This window comes from Solanum lycopersicum, chromosome 12, assembly GCF_036512215.1.
Source record: "Solanum lycopersicum chromosome 12, SLM_r2.1".
Taxonomy (NCBI): Eukaryota; Viridiplantae; Streptophyta; class Magnoliopsida; order Solanales; family Solanaceae; genus Solanum; species Solanum lycopersicum.
Genome location: NC_090811.1, coordinates 12634374 through 12655701, shown reverse-complemented (window position 1 = coordinate 12655701; position 21328 = coordinate 12634374). Strand labels below are relative to the sequence as shown.

General features: G+C 36.6%; 1 non-coding gene and 1 pseudogene across 1 annotated transcript; both read left to right on the top strand.

Moving 5' to 3' along the window:
• The first annotated feature begins 12353 nt into the window (after window positions 1–12353).
• On the top strand, window positions 12354–12460 carry LOC112940550 (small nucleolar RNA R71). The gene has a single exon (XR_003244888.1). It is a non-coding gene; the product is annotated as a small nucleolar RNA R71 (small nucleolar RNA).
• A 3944-nt stretch (window positions 12461–16404) lies between these two features.
• LOC101244557 (receptor-like protein 9DC3) lies at window positions 16405–18378 on the top strand (annotated as a pseudogene).
• The last annotated feature ends 2950 nt before the right edge of the window (window positions 18379–21328 follow it).

Genomic DNA, 21328 nt, shown 5'->3' with positions numbered 1-21328 from the left:
CCATAGATGAAACAAAGGGAAGTAAAGGGGAGCATATTCCAACAAAAACACAAGAACAATATGCTAAAAAAAAGTTGCACCATGTTTTGCTACAATTGACTTCATAGATGATGACTTGTTCTTAGGGTCTAAGCTACTTAACAAACCTTTTTTGACTGTATGGAATATTTGAGAACAATATATCAATCATGTACTTATCAATGATGGTACGACAATCAATATCATGCCAAAAATGGTTCTAAGAAAGCTCAGAATGTCTATTCATGAATTCTCTAAAATTACCTAACGATCCAAGGTTTCAATCAAGAAGGTCAATGAGCCATATACAAGTTGCTTGTAGGATTTTTATTGGAGACATGAAATCAAACACTCTGATTCATGTTACAGATATGAAAGCATCATAAATTTGTTGCTTGGACGTCTTCCAATTCATGAAAATGGAGTGGTGCCATCTAGTTTGCATCAAAACATAAGTATATGACGGTGAACTAGTCAAGACTGATGCAACCATCAATCTTTTCAAGGAAAGTTGGTTTAAATCATTTCACTTCTTTTCACCTTCAAGTAATACTATTTAAACCAACTAGTTTCATGGGATAAAGGAGGAGCAAAAAGAAGCCATCATAGATTTTAAAGGAGTTCTAGGGATTTCTCATACTTTGTGCAAACATAGTATCACATAACAGTGAGAGATAGTCCATGCCATGATGATATGGAAGATGATGCGTAAGTGGATCTCCTTTATAGGATCTCTATAGAATCCACACCCAACTTTTATTAGTACACGTTTACACCTCGGGAAGAAACGAAACACTTCAAGCTATTGGTCGAGTACAAAGATGTCTTCGCTTGGTCTATAACATCTCATAAATTATATTCTAAGAATCCAAACCATTCTTCATAAGTATATAAGCTTGAACCGGATGATTTAGTACATGTACATGTGTTTTAAGGTCCATTTCAGTGTGGGAAGTGCATCAGAGGTGGTTTAGGATCATAAGGGACCTCTAGTACTAATTCAAGTTCATAGTCTTCCTACCGACTAAGCTTTTGCATTATCTTATGTAAGGGTTAACTTCAAACGACAATATCTCTCAATATATAAACAGTTAGGTGGTCCATGATCTATCAAACTAAAGTTCTATGAGTCTGAACACACTCAGATTGCATCAATATGAGTCTAGAGTAAAAAGTTATGACCATTTTACAAAAGACACTCGCAACGGAGTTTCTTAGACTCTGATTATTATGAGTATGGGTCCTAAATGGATCTCGATAAATCAAGCTTCGAAAGCTGATTTTTAGCTTGATTTCAACGATCGAAGATTGAGCCCATAAATGAAGTGTTGAAACTTGTTTTTATTTCTTGATTTTTACTGATTCAAACCACAGTCCGTATATTTCCCTTGCGGAATGTTCCAATAGATTTTTAATTGGGGTTATTTCATAATTTTTTGTAAGCCTAAACCTCAATGTTTTAGTATGCGATTGGGGATTCAATCGTATTATTACATTTGAATACTCTCATATATTTCTCCCCAAGCCAAGAATAAAAAAGAACGAACCCAGAGTTTCAAATTTGTCAATCAATCTTTCTTCAAGAACTCCTATTCTCCCAGATAAGTAAGAGTATTGTAGTGAGATATTAAGTTCTTACTCACGCCGTACATCTATAATTTCAAATAGCAAGATAAAAACTAGGGTTCTTCCCCTTTTCTATATGTTTGAACTTCTCTCTATAAAACTATATTTATCCTTGATTTCACTGTAGAAATTTCATTACGTTATAATATTAATGATTGTTGATGGTTGTTTATGCTTAATATACCCCATGAACCCTTTATAGTTAAGATAAAAGAGTTATTTGAAAACTTTGACATAGTGTCTCTTATGCGTTGTTTTCATAAGTAAAGTGAATTCCAAGTCTTAAAAAACTATTTCAAAAAGAGTTTCACGAAAGTATGAATTCTTCAAGTGCACTATTTGCATAAAGAAAAGCATAATTATCTCTTAAAAGAGAGTATCGTTTCACGAAATTACTATAGGTTTTTCATAAAATCATATTCTTTTAAAGAAAGTTCAGTACAATTACAAGAGGCATTTTGATTATTAACTCAAGACAGAGTTTATTAGCTTTCCCGCAAAGTAGGAATATTTTTCCTAAATGAAACATTATACAGTTTGAGCATTATTGCATTATTTTGAGAGTAGTATTGAACATTGAGTTGACTAATAGATAGATAATCTAAAATTCATTATTTTAATGCCAGCATAGGATGAGATCATGTCAATGATTAGGGTGACTCCTATAAAGCTCTTGGTAAGGTCTCATGGATAGGATTCACTAGTTAAGTTTGTCTATTAACCTAACAAGATATAGAATTGCTAGGACAAAGTCGTCAAGATGTTTTTTGTGGTCAAATTGCACACGCAAGTGCACGTGATCATACAAGCAATAAAGTGGCTCTTTTTAGAGAGTCGAGTATCGTACCCACAAGGACTTAATACTAGACCATATCAATTTCTCCAACTCGTAACTCAACACAAGTAAAATTTCCAAATTTTGTAAAGATTGTTAACTAACTAATTTTATTTAAACTAAAGTGTAACTATTATGATTCAATTCCTTTAAGTTTCAAATAGTGATGTGGGAAAGATCCAGGGCTGCAGCTTTTACCAGGAATCATGTAATCAATATCATTTAATATAGATTTCTTGGAATTATCTCATCGCTGAATAACAGGGTTAGATGTATGATCAAGGTCTCTCGACCTCTAATCGCCTACAATAGATAACCTTAACTACATCGTTGAGCAGGGATAAAGTGAATAAAAATTGAGCATTAAAATATCTTCCTGTATGGTGATCCAAGCAAGGTTTCTAGGTATATCTCTATCCTAGAAACGAAACAACCCTAACTATTTAAAGTTGAACAAGATCCTTATGCTCCACGTACTATCTTCTTATTCCTCTCTTGAGTTCAATTGAGAAATTGTATTTATTTCTATGGTGATCAAGCATGAAATACCAAGAGTAAGAACATAAGAATGATTCATTGATAATTCATGATAAAACCCTTGTCAAATTCAACAGAGTATATTCATCTTGTAGACACATCCCTAGAACTAGGGTATTTAGTTACTTATTATCATACAATCAATCTTACAATGGTTATGAATCATCAAAAGAAGATTGAAAGATGAAGAGATAAAGAATGAACCCAAAAAACTTCCAAGTATCTTTCTCCCCATCTTCACGTTTAAGAAATAGAAAAATAATTCTTATAAAACTAAAATAGAACCCTATTTATACTAAAATTCGAAGAGAACAATTCGGGGTTTCAGGCCCGCGATGGGCAACAACATTCGAATCTCAGATCAAAATTAGAAGCCTTGTCGCACGATGGAGAGGCTTCACGAGGTGTCTGCCTCGCGATTAATTCTTGAGTTGATATTTCACTTCCTTCTGTGCGATGTGAGGACAACACGCCTCTGCCTTTGAAGTATTTCCTCAACTTATTCCTTGCTTTCTTTTGTCTCAAATCTCTATATTTCTTCCTTTGCCCATTTTCGTTCATATTTCTTCCAAATAGCCTCCATACACAACTAATCATGTTAATTAGCTTAGAAACACATAATTAACTCAATACGACTTTTAAACATAAACTTAACGACTCCAAACTAGGCATAAATATGGTCATATAAATATGACCAAGATCACTACCCCACACTTAAATTTTTATTCGTCGTTGAACAAGTACTTACCACTCCTAGACCTAGATTCTAGACTTAATTGTGCTTCCACCTCATTCCCACAATTCTGCATGGTTCGCTCATCACATTTGATCTTATGATATGCATATATTATGGACATGCTTCATTAACTTTTAGCAGCCAACACTAGTAACAACATATGTACCACTACTTATTACTTTACTTCCTACAAAAAGTGCCTCTCACGCCAATAAAAAGTCCATGCACACAGGCTACAGTTGAAGATAATTTCAGGACTTAGCAAGAAATAACTCACTCTCAAGAATCTAATTCCCATGCATGCATTGAGAACCATAAGCTTGCCCATTATGTACATCTCTACTAGTGAAGTGTATTATGCTCAAAATCTAACATGACTTGTTCGGGCTGTACTGTATGCTCAGAGTCTAGAAAGATTCATTTAGATGATACTAGTGAGTTGTTCTCCCTATTGCACTATGTTCACCTTCTACTCTAAAATTTCACTTTTCTATCTCATTTGGCTTCTTCTTCTTCAAGTCTAACCTGCCTTTTACACACACACACACACACACACACACACACATATATATATATATATATATATATATATATATATATATATTCTTTTATACCCCTTTTGTTAGGGTCAAGGCCATTCTCAAGGTAATCACTTCACTTCTTATTATGTGGCATTACCTTACCTTTTCCTTTCCTTTACCCTCACAACTACGCTCATCACCTTCTCTATATTTGTTTCCTTTGTTTCTATCTTTCAGCCTAACACATAGCATTACAGATTTGGATCAAAATTATGGGATCAATAAAAGGGATTCAACTTATTCTGTGGGTTCTAATAAAATTCAAGTTAAAGGCTCAAATGGGCTAACTAGGGATAATAAACAGCTCAATTTCTAAACAATTTCCAAAGAAAGTCTTCTATCATCTTTCTAATCATAATAACACCTACATTTCGCTTCAATAACAACTTGGGAAAGTTCTAGATTCAGAAAGATCAATCTCAACATACAATCATGTTACGCAGAAGGGTCATTTAAGCTTAAGTTGTACATTTCCATAGCATGCCCATAATTTCACTCCATTCATATATCAATTCAAATATGCTCAAACGTGTGATTTCTAGAGAATTATTGCTTCAGCACAACCTAACCTAGGACTCAAATGATGAAATTTCCCTTAAGACGGTCGTCATGCATCTATCATTTGGCAGCTTAACTAGATCTGTGACTACAGACTCAATCCTACTAAAGAATTTTTTTTGTACGGTTCAAAGGGACTGTCCTTGGCTAAAGAACCGTAAACAACTACCAAGTAACCCAAAATCAAAACAAAATATGAAAATCCAAACAACCATACAAACAGTGTTTCACCCACCCCACACTTATACAATAGCATTTTCCCCAGTTCAATAAAAATATTTTCAACTCAGTTCAAAGGGTAAGGTATACAACTCCCTGATCAATCCTCCATGGAATCATTTTCCTCGGCACCATCACCACCTGTAAAGGGTCTTACTCATCATCAGAATCCGAGTCGACATCTGAATCGGTGTGCAAATTATCCTCATCCATAGGGATCTCACCATCAAACGACTTTGTGAACTATGGGCCAATGCCCAATGACGCCTCATCATGCACATTCAAAGGATAACGACGGTTAATACCAAAAGCTCGACCACATTGGATGGACGACCACCAGTACTGTGTAGTAGCATATCAAAGCCATATATTCCCACCATAATCAACTCATCTCGACGGTGACACTGTGCAATGGTAAGAGTGGGGCCTAAGTCAGAGTTTGGCCCTTTGATCCACGTAACATCAACAGTCGTTGGGTACAATGGGGCCATATAATCCAAGTTCTCCTCCGAAACACCTATAGACGACACATATTCATAATGAGTCCCCCAAATGCATACTTGAGGCCCTTGTGAACTCGAGCTTTCCACATAGCTGACTTGATGATGGCACCTATGTTAAGATCCATGTCTTCATCAAATTATACAATAGACACACCGGTCACGTGTGATGTTCGTATAGTGCAGGCCAGGAATGAAGCAGTTTATTGCGATCTTCAACTGGACCACTGTCTCTCTGAGCATGTGAGAATATGGGAGGGTTTTGTGATACCTCCTATTACTATGTTTTGTCCACCGAGCCATTGACTGCGGTCCACAAAACAAAATGGCCTGATAGGGAGGTGTGATATTCAACCGAGATTACACCAATGGATCTGTGCCCTCTGACGTGCCCAATATATCATTTATGTTGGTAGGTGTGATGGGCATGTTCCTACCATGAATAGTTACAAAATGAGAGCGTGTGTCCAGGAGAAGTTGGCATAGAATTCACGAACCATGCTTAAGTTACACTTATCCGGCTCCTTAAATGCAAAGCCAGGCCTAAGATCTCTCATTCGCCTTACAATCTGTGGGAACTCACGAGCTAGGTTGTCTCGATCAATTTACACATTAGAGAAGTACAAAGCTTCTGTGTGCTTCTTGTACCAATTTTTTCCTTCCTTGGACACGACTTTTTGCCCAAATTGTCTCGTCTTCCCTCTGGGGGCTAGGGGCGCTAGTAGGACACTCCCGCTCCTTGCCCTCTTCTTTTGGATCCCTGAGCAATAAATTTCCCTTGTCTCTGTGACGTAACATAGATACCTGCATAATTACACACAATTCAGTCCATGGGATGCCTATTCCCCAATAAAACATAGGTGGTGTGCGCACACCAGCCCACACTTAGCTTATGGTATGACAAACTTCGGTACTCAAACTTCCCAAAATTTATAGTGTAAAACAATCAGTAAATAGACAATACATTACTTGCTTAACCATTATATCCTAAAAAACCCACACCATCCATTAGTAAGTATGACGTCAAAAATACTTCGGCGCAATAACTAAATACAACATAACCAAGCAATTGAGTCATCTACTCAAGAATTCAACAAGAACAATTCTCACAAACCCTGTTTCACAACAACCTCACAATGTAACCCACTATTCCATTACTTCATCTCCTACTAGCACTAATCACCAAAGTAATCTGTCCCACAATGACAGAAACCATGTTTTCTACTCAAAAATTTGAAACACGTGCACTTACCAGCAAATTTTAACTCAAAAACTACCATCAACCTTTCTTCCAATCACCCATACTTCCCATAACCCCCCAACCCCTTTATCATCACCTCAAAAACACCACAAAGAGAGGAAGAGAACATAACTTTGCAACGCGTGAAAACAAACCACACTGAAGTTGACCCAAGAGTCGTAGTAGCACGACACAAAGGGGAGTAGAAAATTTGAGGAATTTGGGGAGAAAAGAGAGGGGAGTTACGTGATGTATGAAGAGGAAATGTGGAATTAGGAGAAAATCGAGGTTTTTAGAGAGGATTTAGGGGATGGGTTGGGTTATTTCAATTAAAACAACTTAAACTCATTCCATTTAATGAATTTTCGAGAAACAAGACTTGGCCTTGTGACGTGCAACCTACACGAGGTCTTCTGGAATTTAAATTCCAATTGACTTAAATTATGAACATGACCAAGCGACGCCAGGCTGACAAGCGGTAGCTATTTTCTATGACGTAACAAACCATTTATTGTCGAACTCACATTTTGATTCTAGCTCGCGATGCACGAGTATTACGAGGCTTACTGCTTCAAAATTCTTTAGTGAGGAAGGATTTGGAACTTGCCTCGCGATGCGGAGCCAACACGAGGCTTACTGCCTCCAATTTCTTCAGCAAAGCAAGATCTGTAACCTGCCTCGCTATGACGCGCCTTTGATACGCATTTCCCTCAGCTTATTTTGTTGCACCCCTGCATTAACAACTCATTAATTTAACCATTATGGGTTGCTTCCAACCAAGTGCCTTAGTTTTATTCATGGCATGACTCATATTTTTGTATTTTTTTCCTTTATTCATTTTTTTAAAAAAAAACAAAGCATTCCTAAACTATTACATTGGTTCACAAATTACCTCTCGTGTAGTGCCTGATTTAACATCGCGACACAACCCATTTTATGCCTCACGCGTCATCCAATGTGAGAGCTTTGACCTCGCGATCCACATCCTTGCCAAAGTAATGTTTAACCCTTTATCCATTTACAAGGAATGTGGAACTGTCACCCTTATTTCTTAACTCAACCACACCATGTTGGGTCATTCGGACTACCTTGAATGGATGAATCCATTTAGACTGGAGCTTTCCTTGGAACAAATTCAACCTAGAATTGACCAACAACACTAGTTGACCAGGCTCGAAGGTTCGTGACACTATATGCTTGTCATTCAACCTTTTAGTTTTCTCTTTATATACCTTCGCATTCTCATAGGCATGAAACCTAAACTCTTCTAGTTCCTGCCCAATATGCCCTTTGTTCCAATTCAGCCGACAAGTGACAAGTTTTGCCAAACACCATTCGATAGTGAGAAGTCCCTACCGGTGTCTTCTAAGATGTCCAATATGCCCATAAAGCGTCATTTAGCTTTTCATCCCAATGCTTTTTATGGGCATTTATAATCTTTTGAAGGATCCTCTTTACCTCCATGTTCGACACCTCAACATGTCCACTATTTTGGGGATGGTATGCCGCCACAACTTTATGCCACACCGCATACTTAGCCAACAATTATGAATGGATTTATTGATGAAATGTGTACCTCCATCGCTTTTTATAGCCCTTAGTGTTCCAAACCTGGTGAAAATGTGTTTTCTAATGAATTTCACAACCACTTTGGAATCATTTGTTGGCAATGCAACAACTTCGACCTACTTGGACACGTAATCAACTGCCATTAGAATATATTGGTTATCTCTGGACATTGGGAATGGTCCCATAAAATCTATCCCTCATACATCAAGATTTCCACCACCAAAATGTTATTTAATGGAATATCATTCCTTATTGAAATGGTGCTCATTCTTTGATACTAATCACAACCTTTAACAAACAAAGCAACATCATTTAACAATGTGGGCCAAAAGAAACCAGATTGCAATACCTCAGATGATGTTCTTTCACCCCCATGATGTCCACTATACGGTGAGACATGGAAACTCTCTAACACTTGAGTGCCTCTTACTTAACTATGCACCTTTGCATCACTTGATCTAGACCAAGCTTAAACAAATACGGCTCACCCCATATATAAAATCGAGCATCATACCTCAACCTTTGTTTGTAGTGTGTTAATGCTCCATGTGGAAATAAGCCACTCATCAAAAATTTTACAATATCCACTTACTGTGGTACCTATGCAATGTCAGTGTCAAAAACAGTTTATCAGGGAATTCTTCACGAATTTGACCATCATTCAACACATGAAACGAATCCTCTAATCTAGAGAGATAATTAACTATTTGATTCTTCATTCCCTTTCTATCTCTTATTTCCAGGTCAAACTCTTGAAGAAGCTGAATCCATCTGATCAATCTAGGTTTTGCATCCTTCTTGTTAAAGAGACATCTGACAGCTTCATGATTAGTTTAGGCTATCACCTTTGTTCCCACCAGATATGATCTAAATTTGTCAAGTGCATACACCAAGGCCAGCATCTCTTTTTCAGTCACAGTGTAGTTTGTCTGGCCTGCTTCTAGTGTTTTACTCGTATAGTATATGGAACGAAAAACCTTGTTCTTTTTATACCCCAACATTGATCCAACATCAATATCACTAGCATCAGACATTATCTCAAATGGAAGTTCCCTGTTTGGTGCAATGAGGATAGGGGCCTCAATTAACTTTTGCTTTAACAGTTCAAACGCCTCCAAGCATTTTTTATCAAATAGAAATTTCATCTCTTTTTCTAATAAACTGCAAATGGGTCTTGCAATTTTAGAAAAGTTCTTAATGAACCTCCTGTAGAAGCCAGCATGGCCAAGAAAGCTTCGCACTCCTTTCGTCGATACTGGGGGTAAAAACTTCTCAATCACTTCTACTTTTGCTTTATCCACCTCCAGCCCACTCTTGGATACCTTGTGACCCAACACAATTCCTTCTCTTACCAAGAAGTGACACTTTCCCAATTCAACACCAAATTTGTTTCCTCGCACCTCGCAAGGACTCTATCAAGATTGATTAAGCATAACTCAAAAGACTCACCAAATACCAAGAAGTCATCGATAAAAACTTTTACAAAATCTTCCACCATATCATGGAAGATTTCCATCATGCATCTCTGAAAAGTAGTTGGGGCATTGCACAAACCAAATGAGATACAATTGAATGCTTAAGTTCCATATGGACATATGAATTTCATCTTCTCTTGATCCGCGGGTGCAATAACAATCTGATTATACCCTGAATACCCATGAAGAAAGCAGTAATACTCCTAGCCAACCAACCTATCCAACATCTGATCAATGAAAGGTACCGGATAGGGGTCCTTTCTAATGGCTTCGTTAAGTTCTCTATAATCCATGCATATCATCCACCCAGTTAATCTTGTTGTGGTAATCAATTCATTCTTATCATTCGTCACCACTGTCATCCCATCAATTTTAGGCACACACTGCACTGGACTTTCCAATTTACTATCCGATATTAGGTACTCTATTTGTCCCTGCATCTAACCACTTAATCACATCCTTTTTTACCACATCCTTCATCAACAGTTTTAGTCTCCGCTGATGTTGTGCACTTGCGTTATACCCTTCCTCTATGTATATTTTGTGCATACGCAGAGCTGGGCTTATACCATGGATGTCTAACATCTGCCACCCTGATGCAACTTTCCTCTTCTTAAGAATCAACAATGTCACTTCCACCTATTTGTCAGATAATGTTGCAGACAAAATAATTGGTAAAGTTTTTTCTTTACCAAAAAATGCATACCTGAGGTGAGCTGACAACTCTTTCAACTCCATCTTAGGAGATTCTTCAATGGAGGGCTTACGTGGAGGTCCTAACACTCTGTTTAACAACTCCCATCTCTCTCCAGCATCTGTAATTCGTGACACATCTAAGAATTGCAATTTCATGTACCTTAGTATCTTTATAGATCTCATCACCTCTCAACACTCTCTTCAAAGGGTCCTTAGCTACTATGTACTTAGCTTCTGGCTTAATATCTATCACCGTGATGGCAGACAACTCCTCATATACTGGAGGCATCTTTAAATCTTTGTACATAATAAACATGTAATTTATCATGAGCTCTCATGGTGAAATACCCAACTACTACATCTATAATTTCTCTCCCAGTCATTAAGAATGGTCGCCCTTAGATGAATGGGACCTTAGGATCAGGTTCAAAGTTCAATACTATAAAGTCCACTGGGAAAATTAGTGATTCTACTTGCACTAGCACATCTTCTACCACCCTTTCAGGTCTGGCTACAGATTTATCAGCCAACTATAAGATTATGGCGGTTGGCTTAGGACTACCCAACCCGAGTTTCATGTACATAGAGGTTGGAATCAAGTTTATGCTCGCTCCCAAATCAAACAATCCTCGGGCATGAATACTCTAACCTATCGTAATATGTACCTTAAAGTATCCCGATCTTTTAGTTTAATAGGCAACCTCTTCCGATTCATAGAGTTGCACTCTTTAGTAAGTGCAACTACCTCGGATTCTGTCAGCCTTCTTTTATTTGCCACAATCTTCTTAACATACTTGGCATACTTGGGTGTACCCTGCAAAACATCTACCAATGACAAGTTTATATGAACTTGTTTCAGCAAATATAGAAACTTACCAAAACATTCATCCTCCTTTTGTTTCTTGAACTTTTGAGGAAATGGATGAGGTGGTATTACTATTAGTTTCACCTTTTCAGTGGGTGCAACTACTTCGTTCTCTTTAGGATCAACCTCTTTTAGTTCACCCTCTTTGCTGACTGCTTCAGGGGTGGTTTTCTTAGAATCTAGCTCCTCCATTTGTAAACTACTCCGAGTACTCACTTCATTTACCTGTTTTGGATTTGGATCAATGTTACCAGGCAACCCTCCTTGTGGTCTAGAATTTTTGGCACTAGCAAACTGCTCAAATTGTCTCTCTAGGGTATGAGTAGCTAGCTTATTATTTCGCACCTCTGCGGCTAACTGAGCTTGATCTGCCATAGTATTCTTTATCATCTACTCAACACTCATGTTCCCAGATTGCGATTTAGGTTGCTCCCTTTGCATCTGTCCTTGATAGCCTTGTGAGTTACCTTGAGGTCTATAGTGATTATGTCCTTGGCTTTGATTTTTATTTCCACCCCAGGAAAAGTTTTGGTGGTTTCTCCAACTTGGGTTATAAGAATTTCAATAGTTTTTTTGACCTCCTTCTTTTTGAGCATTACCTACAAAATTGAGAAGTCTGCTGCCTCAAAGTCATTTTACTGAAATGTGTATTCATCATATTTTGCATGGCAGAAATATGTGCAGTTGAAGAAGTTACAACATCAATCTCTAGTACACCTACGGTTTTCTGAACTACCGGTTTCAGTGCACTCCCATTCCCTTGAGAAACTGATTCAGCAATGTGTATAACTCTGCATAAGTCTTCTCTAAAGCTTGTCCACCTGCAACTGAATCAAGAAATATATTGGTGTTAGTCTCTAGACCTTCAATGAAAGTATGGACTAACACCTCATTAGCTTGATGATGATGAGGGCAATTCATCAACATCGATTTGAACCTGTCCCAAGCTTGGTACAAGTTCTCACCACCCTTCTGCCTAAAACTTAATATGTCACTCCTCAACTTAGTTGTCTTTCTAGATGGAAAAAATCTAATGAGGAACTTCTGTTCTAGAACATTCCAAGTGGTGATTAAGTTTGTGGGCTTTGAATTCAACCATCTTTTTGCTTCCCCCAACAGAGAAAAGGGGAATAAAATGAGCCTCACATAATCTTTATTCACTCCAGTTGGAGTGTAAGTACCACTGATTTCCAGAAAGTTCTGTATGTGAATCATAGGATCCTTAAGAAAGACCAGTTCACTGCCCATTTGAGAGCAATATTTGCACCATGCCCTGCTTCAGTTCAAATCTCCCACCAGCCTCAGGTTTCTGAATTCATGAACTCACATTGGTGAGTCATGGGATTGCCACATCTCTAACTCTCATCTCATTAGTTGCCATTGTTTCAGGTGTTTGTTCTCTTTCCTCCATCTTAATGGTTGGAGATGATATTTACCCAATAACCAAAGGGATTGGATATTCTGCTTGTCTCCGCCTTTTATGTACGGATCTTTCAGGTTCCAAGAGAGGAAACAACAATTGTTGATCTTTGTCCAGCTTGGAGTAGCATGCAACCTGCAACAACGAAATGATAAGAAAAGTTGTCAACACTTGTGTTTAACTTTAAAACTAGAAAAATCAAATATTTCCTAATTGTTAAAGTCCCTGGCAGCGGTGCCAAAAACTTGTTACGGTCAAATTGCACACGCAAGTGCACGTGATCGTACAAGCAATAAAGTGACTCTTGTTAGAGAGTCGGGTATCGTACCCACAGGGACTTAAGACTAGACTCTATCGATTTCTCCAACTCGTAACTCAACACAAGTAAAATTTCCAGATTTTGTAAAGATTGTTAACTAACTAATTTTATTTAAAATAAAGTGTAACTATTATGATTCAATTCCTTAAGTTTCAAACAATGATCTGGGAAAGATCCAGGGCGAAAATTTTTACTAAGAATCATGTAATCAAGATCGTTTAATACAAATTTTCTTGGAATTATCTCATCACTGAATCACAGGGTTAGATGTATGGTCATGGTCTCTGGACCTTTAATTGCCTACAATAGATATCACCCTAACTACATCGTTGAGCGCGGATAGAGTGAATAAACATTGAGCATTACAATATCTTATTGTATGGTGCTTCAAGAAAGATTTCTAGGTATGTCTTTATCCTAGAAACAAATCAACCCTAGATATTCAGAGTTGAACAAGATCCTTATGCTCCACATTATATCCTCTTATTCCTCTCTCGAGTTCAATTCAGACAATATATATATTTCTATGGTGATCAAACATGAAATACCAAGAGCAAGAACATAAGAACGATTCATTGATAATTCGTGATAAAACCCTTGCCAAGTTCAACACATTATATTCATGTAGCCACAGCCGTAGAACTAGGGTTTTTGGCTACTCAAAATCATACCATCAATCTTACAATGGTTATGAATCATCAAAAGAAGATTGAAATATAAAGAGATAAGAAATGAACCCTAAAAACTTCCAAGTATCTTTCTCCCCATCTTCACATTCAAAAATTAGAAAAAGAATTCTTATAAAACTAAAATAAAACCCTATTTATATTAAAAGTCGAAACGACCAATTCAGATGCGCGACATGCAACAACATTCGAATCTCATATCAAAATTAGAAGCCTTGTCGCGTGAAGCGGATTCTTCACGAGGTTTTCTGCCTCAAAATTAATTCTTGAATTGATATTTCACTTCCTTCTGTGCGACGCGAGGACAACACGTGGCTTTTGAAGTATGATTATACGTCAAATCTCCATATTGCTTCCTTAGTCCTTTTTCATGAATATTTCTTCCAAATAGCCTCCCTACACAACGAATCATGTTGGTTAGCTCAGAAACATAGAATTAACTCAATATAACTCTTAAATATAAACTTAACGACTCCAAACTAGCACAAATATGGACATACGTAACATTATGGGCATATAAATATACCTAAGATCAATGTTGTATCATTATGAATTGATCACGTGATGATTAACATTCAGAGAAAATCCTCATGAAAAGTAAATTACGTTATTTTCAATATTCGCTATTATTACATACATATTCAGTTTTAAAGCTTGGTTGTTAAAGTACATATGCGTGTTTTACTTTTCAGTTGACTATTTTACAATCTACCATCATACTTACTCTTTCAAAAAAAAGTTCAACAGTTGTTTCATTTAGCTATTTACATACCATAAATTTCATGTACTGACCGTCATTTGACACTACATCTTTAAATGGTGCAAATTATGGTTACAAGGTGATGCATTTTGGTGTACAGAATGTTAGTGCTATCTATCAATATTTTTGAAGAATGATGGTGCCACCTACCACCGTGCCATCTATTTTTCTTTTGTAATATGACCGTATATAACATATTAAATAAAAATACACTCATTTTTTGAAATATTTGATGATGAACGAATAAATAATCAACAAAAACATGAAAGAATAGATGAATTTTATTTTACGGGCTAATTTTACCATCGCTATACATGATCAAGGCAGCCAATTAATAGGCTTAATTAGCTTGTAATGTCATTGACATGTAAATGCTTCAACACATACATAAAGTTGGTTTTTATGCACAATAATATCAAAACATAAAGTCAATTAAATAACAAAGGATTAGTATAATAAGCATTAGTATGATAAGCATATCCCAAAACTAGAGATATTTCTTTAATGGGGATGTTCAATCGCGTAGCTATAATTTTCGCTAGGTTATTCAACCTTCATAAGAAAAACTAAAAATCTTGATGAATTAATGCAATCGAAATATTAAAGCAAACTACCTACTCGTATAACAATTGCATAAACCAAACTAGCATATAAGTTGACGAGAAATTATTCTAGCAAAGCAATATGTTATTACAATCATGCGTCAGAAGGTTTTAGATATTTTAATATTTTAATAAGTATCTGAGTTAGAAATAATATTATATATGTCTTATTTTAAAAAAATATACTATGAAATAAATTTCTCGTTCATTATCAGATTTAATATAAGCTAAAATTATCCAATATTTAAGAAAATTATTTTTCTATTGTAATTTCAAGATACTATAGCTAGAAAAATATTTACAAGACATAAAATTATATTAAAGAAATATAAAATATTGTTACCAGGTTGTCATAAGTGTAGGAAACAACTTGTCTTCTCTACCTCCACGAGTTTGTGTACATACTACTCTCCTTCCCAGATTTCACTTGTGGGATAACATCGAGTATGTTGTTGTTGTGGACAACAATAAGATAGTAGCAATTTTTGGTTATGTGTTACTCGTGGTTCAATCCTTAAGTCAATAAAACTTGTCTTCTGTAGGAGATATTTGTCTCAAGTTCACATTTTAACTTTGTAGATTGTGGGACCATTGAATGATCAGTGTTTGGATTAGAATATCCTTTGTTTGATTTCTTCTTCTTTATTATTTGAATGAAAAGAAAACTAGTGGATAACGTGCAAGATGGAAAAACGGCACACGATACGTGTAAATCCATCACTATTTTGGAAATTTGTTTGAAGTTACATATTGTTTAAGAACACACTGGCTTTGCAAAAATATTTTTTTGCAGTGTGTGTCAAAATTGGTGGAATCTTCAACATCAATATATATATATATGGATACCGATGATTGATTTGTAAGAAAAGAACATCCATCCTGTTTTTTGTTGAATACGAAAAAAGAAAGATGGGGCGTTTCTTTTTCTTTTATTCATTTCTCTGTCTTGTGTTGTTAATAAGTAGATGTTTTTCTTCTTCCTTTGATAACCATCTTTGCTCTCCCACTGAAGCTTCTGTTTTTCTTCAGTTTAAGAAATCTTATAAAATATTTGATTACTCTAGTTTTCAATGTGATATTTCTTACCAAAAAACAAAGCCTTGGAATGAGATTAGGGATTGCCGCACTTGGGACGGAGTCACGTGTGACATGTTAACTGGTCATGTTATCGACATGGAGCTTAGTTGCAGTAAGCTTTTTGGAACTTTTCAGCCCAATAGTAGCCTCTTCCGACTTCATCATCTCTAGACACTAAAACTTGATAACAATAACTTCAATCATTCTTCAATCCCACATTACATTGGCCGATTGAGGAATTTGAGGCATCTCAACCTTTCTGATTCTTACTTCTATGGAAAAATCCCAACAGAAATCGCATACCTTTCCAATTTGGTTTCACTTGATCTTTCTTACTCTCTGTTGTATGAATTTCATCTTGATCTTTCATCAAATAACATCACCATTGATGTTGGAATACAAATCAATTTTCCTAGCCTAGAAGTTTTGCAGTTATCGTCTTGTTTTTTATTTCCACACTTGTTGACAAATATAGAGGCACTTATAGACTTAGATATTTCTAACAATAAGATTCGTGGTCCAATTCCTAACTGGTTTAATGGCATGAAATGGGACTTGTTGCGGTTCCTAAGTCTTTCGTCTTATTTATTAACAGCCACCTACTAAAATTTCATTATCATAATCTAGAGTATCTAGATCTTAAATTTAAATCCCTTCAGGGTAGACTAGCTTCATCCATATGTAAACTAACCAAACTATGAATGATGGATTTATCACGCAACAATTTCAATAACTCGATTCCATGTTTCTTGGGAAACATGCCTAATATAATGGTGTTGAACTTAAAGAGGAACAATTTCACAGGGAGTATTCCACCATTATGTGCGGAGAACACTTCATTGAGAACTATTGTCCTGAATGGTAATCAATTTGAAGGACCCGTTCCGATGTCATTGCTCAACTGTGATGGTCTAGAAGTCCTTGATGTGGGGAACAATGTCATATATGGTACATTTCCAGCTTGGCTAGGAACTCTTCGAGAGTTGCATGTCCTTAAATTAAAATCAAACAAGTTCTACGGACCTATAAGTATTATGAAGAAATTTTACTTTCCCAGGTTGCAGATTTTTTATCTATCTTATAATGAGTTCACCGACTCACTACCTACAGAAGCTTTTCAAAACTTCAAATGGATTATCAAATTAGATGACAGAATGCAATATATTAGACTAGTGTTTGATGGTGAATTTGGTGACTTAATGTATGAGGATTCCATGAGGTTGGTGATCAAAGGCCAGGATATTGAGTTTGAAAGAATCAACACTATTGTGGCAGCCAACATAGATCTCTCAAGAAACCATTTTGAAATTACAGAAATGCATATGCTTGAAGAGCTAGATCTCTCCTGGAATAGGCACACAGGAAAGATGCTGTGGCAATTGGTAGGGCTAATCAGTCTGGGAAATTTAAACCTCTCCCACAATCTTTTTATTGGTTCGATTCCTCGAGGTCTATTATTTGCAAACGACTCGTATGGTGGCAACCTTGATTTATGTGGTTTTCCTTCATCAATGCAATGTGATCAATCTCATATTCCTCAACCACTTGATTTAGAAGATAAAGATGACGAATTATACTTTGGAAGTGGATTTACTTGGGAATCAATGTTTATAGGCTATAGTTGTGGACTAGTTGTTGGAACTGTTGTGTTTACCCTCATCTTTAATGCTGGTAAGACAAAATGGTTAGTGAAAATTCTGGATGACATCAATCCCCAACAAACAAGAAGGCCGAAGAAGAGAGCTCATAGACGACAGACTTAATTTAAGTTAAGCTATACACTCTGTGTATGGGGCGTCTCTTTTTATTTTATTCATTTCTCTGTTTTGTATGTCTAAGTTGATGTGTTTGTTCTTCATTTTGCTTCATTTCAAACAATTATCCTACAAACTTATGACATGTTATCGATCTAGACCTTAATTGTAGTTACCTTCATGGAACAATTCATCCCAACAACACCCTCTTCCAATTCTATCATCTTTAATCACCAAACCTTGCTCTCAATGACTTCAATTCCACATCATCTTGCGTAACACACACTACAATGATTGTTAATGAACTCAACATCTACGGAAATTAGGACATAGAGAGTAAGTCTTCTCTTTCCTTTAACAAGTCTTGTGGAACACTACAGAATATGAGTAATAAGGGGCCTTTGGTTACTCGATAAATGCAAAGTTAATATATGAATAACTTTTGTAACAAGTTTGATTTGATATAGAATCAATGTATAAATTTTATACAACATTTGGTTGGTGTGTCTCCAATGTTGTATAAAGTTATACATGTATTGATTTTATGTGATGTTTGGATGTATTTTTGTAGTGCTACATAGTTAATACTTACATAACTTATCAAAAAATCTATGTATAATTTTATGCAGGGTAGAAGGTGATATACTGTGGTTTCACGGTATTTTTAATGCTTTTTCCTTAAATTTAGTGTGTGTCCAAAAGCCTTTTTGTATTAATTTTTATGTAAGTTTCTCTTTATTTGCAGGAAATCTGTGTAAAGATGAACGCGGAAGTTTTTGAGCAAGAAATGCAGAAAAGTACCACCTACGGAGCTTGTGACGGTCTGTCGTGCCTCTGACGGTCCATAGGTGGCATCGTGTGAAGCTGCTGAAGGAAGATGGGAAAGTCTGACCAAGTGTGAGGTTAAGAAGTCCGTGACGGACCGTCGTAGCCATGACGGTTCGTCCTGCTCGTTCGTCGTGATGATCAGAGAAGTAGTCCAGTACCCAAATTCCAAGAGTTCAAGTGTTATGGAACGAAGACCCTCGACGGACCGTTGTGCCTGTGACGATCCTTCAAACCTGCCGTCGAGGGTAATGAAGAGATCAACAGAATAGTTTGCAAAGTATGGGACGATAGAGTCCATGACGGCCTGTCCTGACCACGACGATCCGTCGCGAGGTCCGTTGACCCATCCGCGTTTTGACAGATTTCCTGCAATTAGAGTCCTTCTTTTATTAGGTTTTTATTTTTTATAAATAGTTGTAAAAACCTCATTTTTGGGATTAGACTCTCATACGGTTAGACTCTTGGTTATTAGACACTTTTATGTTAGATTCTTTGTGAGGATATTATTTTCATTATTACAATTTGGTTTATTACACTTTTATCTAGAGTTGATTGTTGGTGATTTTGTCGATTAATCAAGTAAATTTCTGAATTTTATTCATTCTCATCGAAGTAAGTGCATGAATTGATATATCATATATATGAATATTGTGATTATGACTATGGGTAACTAAACTCCATAACTAGGGTTGTGGGAACCATGGGGAAATAATAAGACAAAATCTAACTAAAATAACAATTCTAGAATAGTGTCTTGCATGTATTGATAATTCTTTCGCTTAGAAGTCTTTTTAACAGATGGCCAACGTTAGAACTCGCCTTAATGCTACTTGCCGGACCAAGGAGGTAGATAATAGGAAAAGAATTATCAACATAGATTTAGTGTATACTATCTAATAGGCTAGTATTGATTGGTACGAGGTAATAACTTAGTCAAATATCAAATACAATGCTTAATATGAGGTAAAGGTAAGGGTTAGTATAGCAATACACGTAGCCGGACCAAGGTGCGGAGTAAAATTTTCTAGATGCCGAACCAAGGATTTAGAAATACATAACTTATCACTTTGCATGCAAGATACTAGGAAAAAAATTTTATAGTTAGAATTATCAAATTAGGAACCTGTGGGGAACACGTAAAACCTAGTTACTTTTATTAATTGATTAAACTCCAACATTTGAATCTGTTAGTTATCTAATTTAATTTAGCTAGTTATTTTCATTCATTTAGAAATAAAAAAAACCCTTTTATTGTCTTTGTTTTCCAAGGAAATAATTGACTAAATAGTAGTAATAATAGATTGAAGTTAAGTATGAACTAGTTTCCTCGTGGGAACGATCCTAACCTCATTAGTTGGGTTCTTGATACGACCACTTTACTTCTTATTTGAGAAGGAAGTTTGAGCGTATCAAATTTTGGCGCCGCTGCCGGGGAAAGTAGATTTTAGATTAACTTAAACTTGTTACTATAGTTTAGTCGTTATTTCTTAATTTTACTTTATTTATATTTTTTGATTCTTGCAGAACTATCTTCCTTGTATGCCAAATACACAAAGAGGAAGAGAACCCTTGTTTCCCTACGATCACGAATTAGAGCATGCACTACGCAACATGAATCGAAATTTAGGCATTAATGATGATGATCCACACCAGAACATCCCAGCTCCAGTTGATGTTCATGGTCAGTTGTTACCCGATGCTCCGGGTGAAAACCAACGGAGGGGACGAAATCCCGCTCCACGGCTCCAAGAATACTACAGAGGCTATGAAAATATAGCAGACTCCGATGGACCACTTGTCTTTCCCCCTCTACCACCAAGCCACACCTTTGTGGTAGCTAGTAGCCTGATGCAAATGCTCACTATCAGAGGTTTGTTTTCATGGCTACCTTCCGAGGATCCACATGCCCATATAGCTAAGGTAAGGGCAGTGTGTAAAAGCTTTGTAGGGAGGTCTGACTTGGACTTGGATGTAATAGGGCTAAGAGTGTTTCCTCTCTCACTAACGGGAGAGGCCGCTATTTTATTCACTGAGCTCCCTTACAACTCAATTTTCACTTGGAACCAACTAAGGGACGTTTTCTTAGCACGCTACTACCCGTTCTCCAAGAAACTAAACCACAAAGACAGAGTGAACAACTTTGTGGTACTACCAGGAGATCCAGTTAGTAGTTCTTGGGATAGATTCACCTCGTTTTTTAGAAGCGTCCCCAATCACCGCATAGATGATGAGTCACTAAGGAATACTTCTATCGGGGACATGATGATGATAATAAAGCGGTGTTGGAGACTATAGCGGGTGGTTCTTATGGGGAGTGTCCTTATGATGATATTGCTGAAAAGTTAGAGAAAATATCCCGGAACAATAAAGCTTGGAGTACTAGGAAGTCAGATACTGGGAGAAATACCTTCGTAGTGCAATCCACTC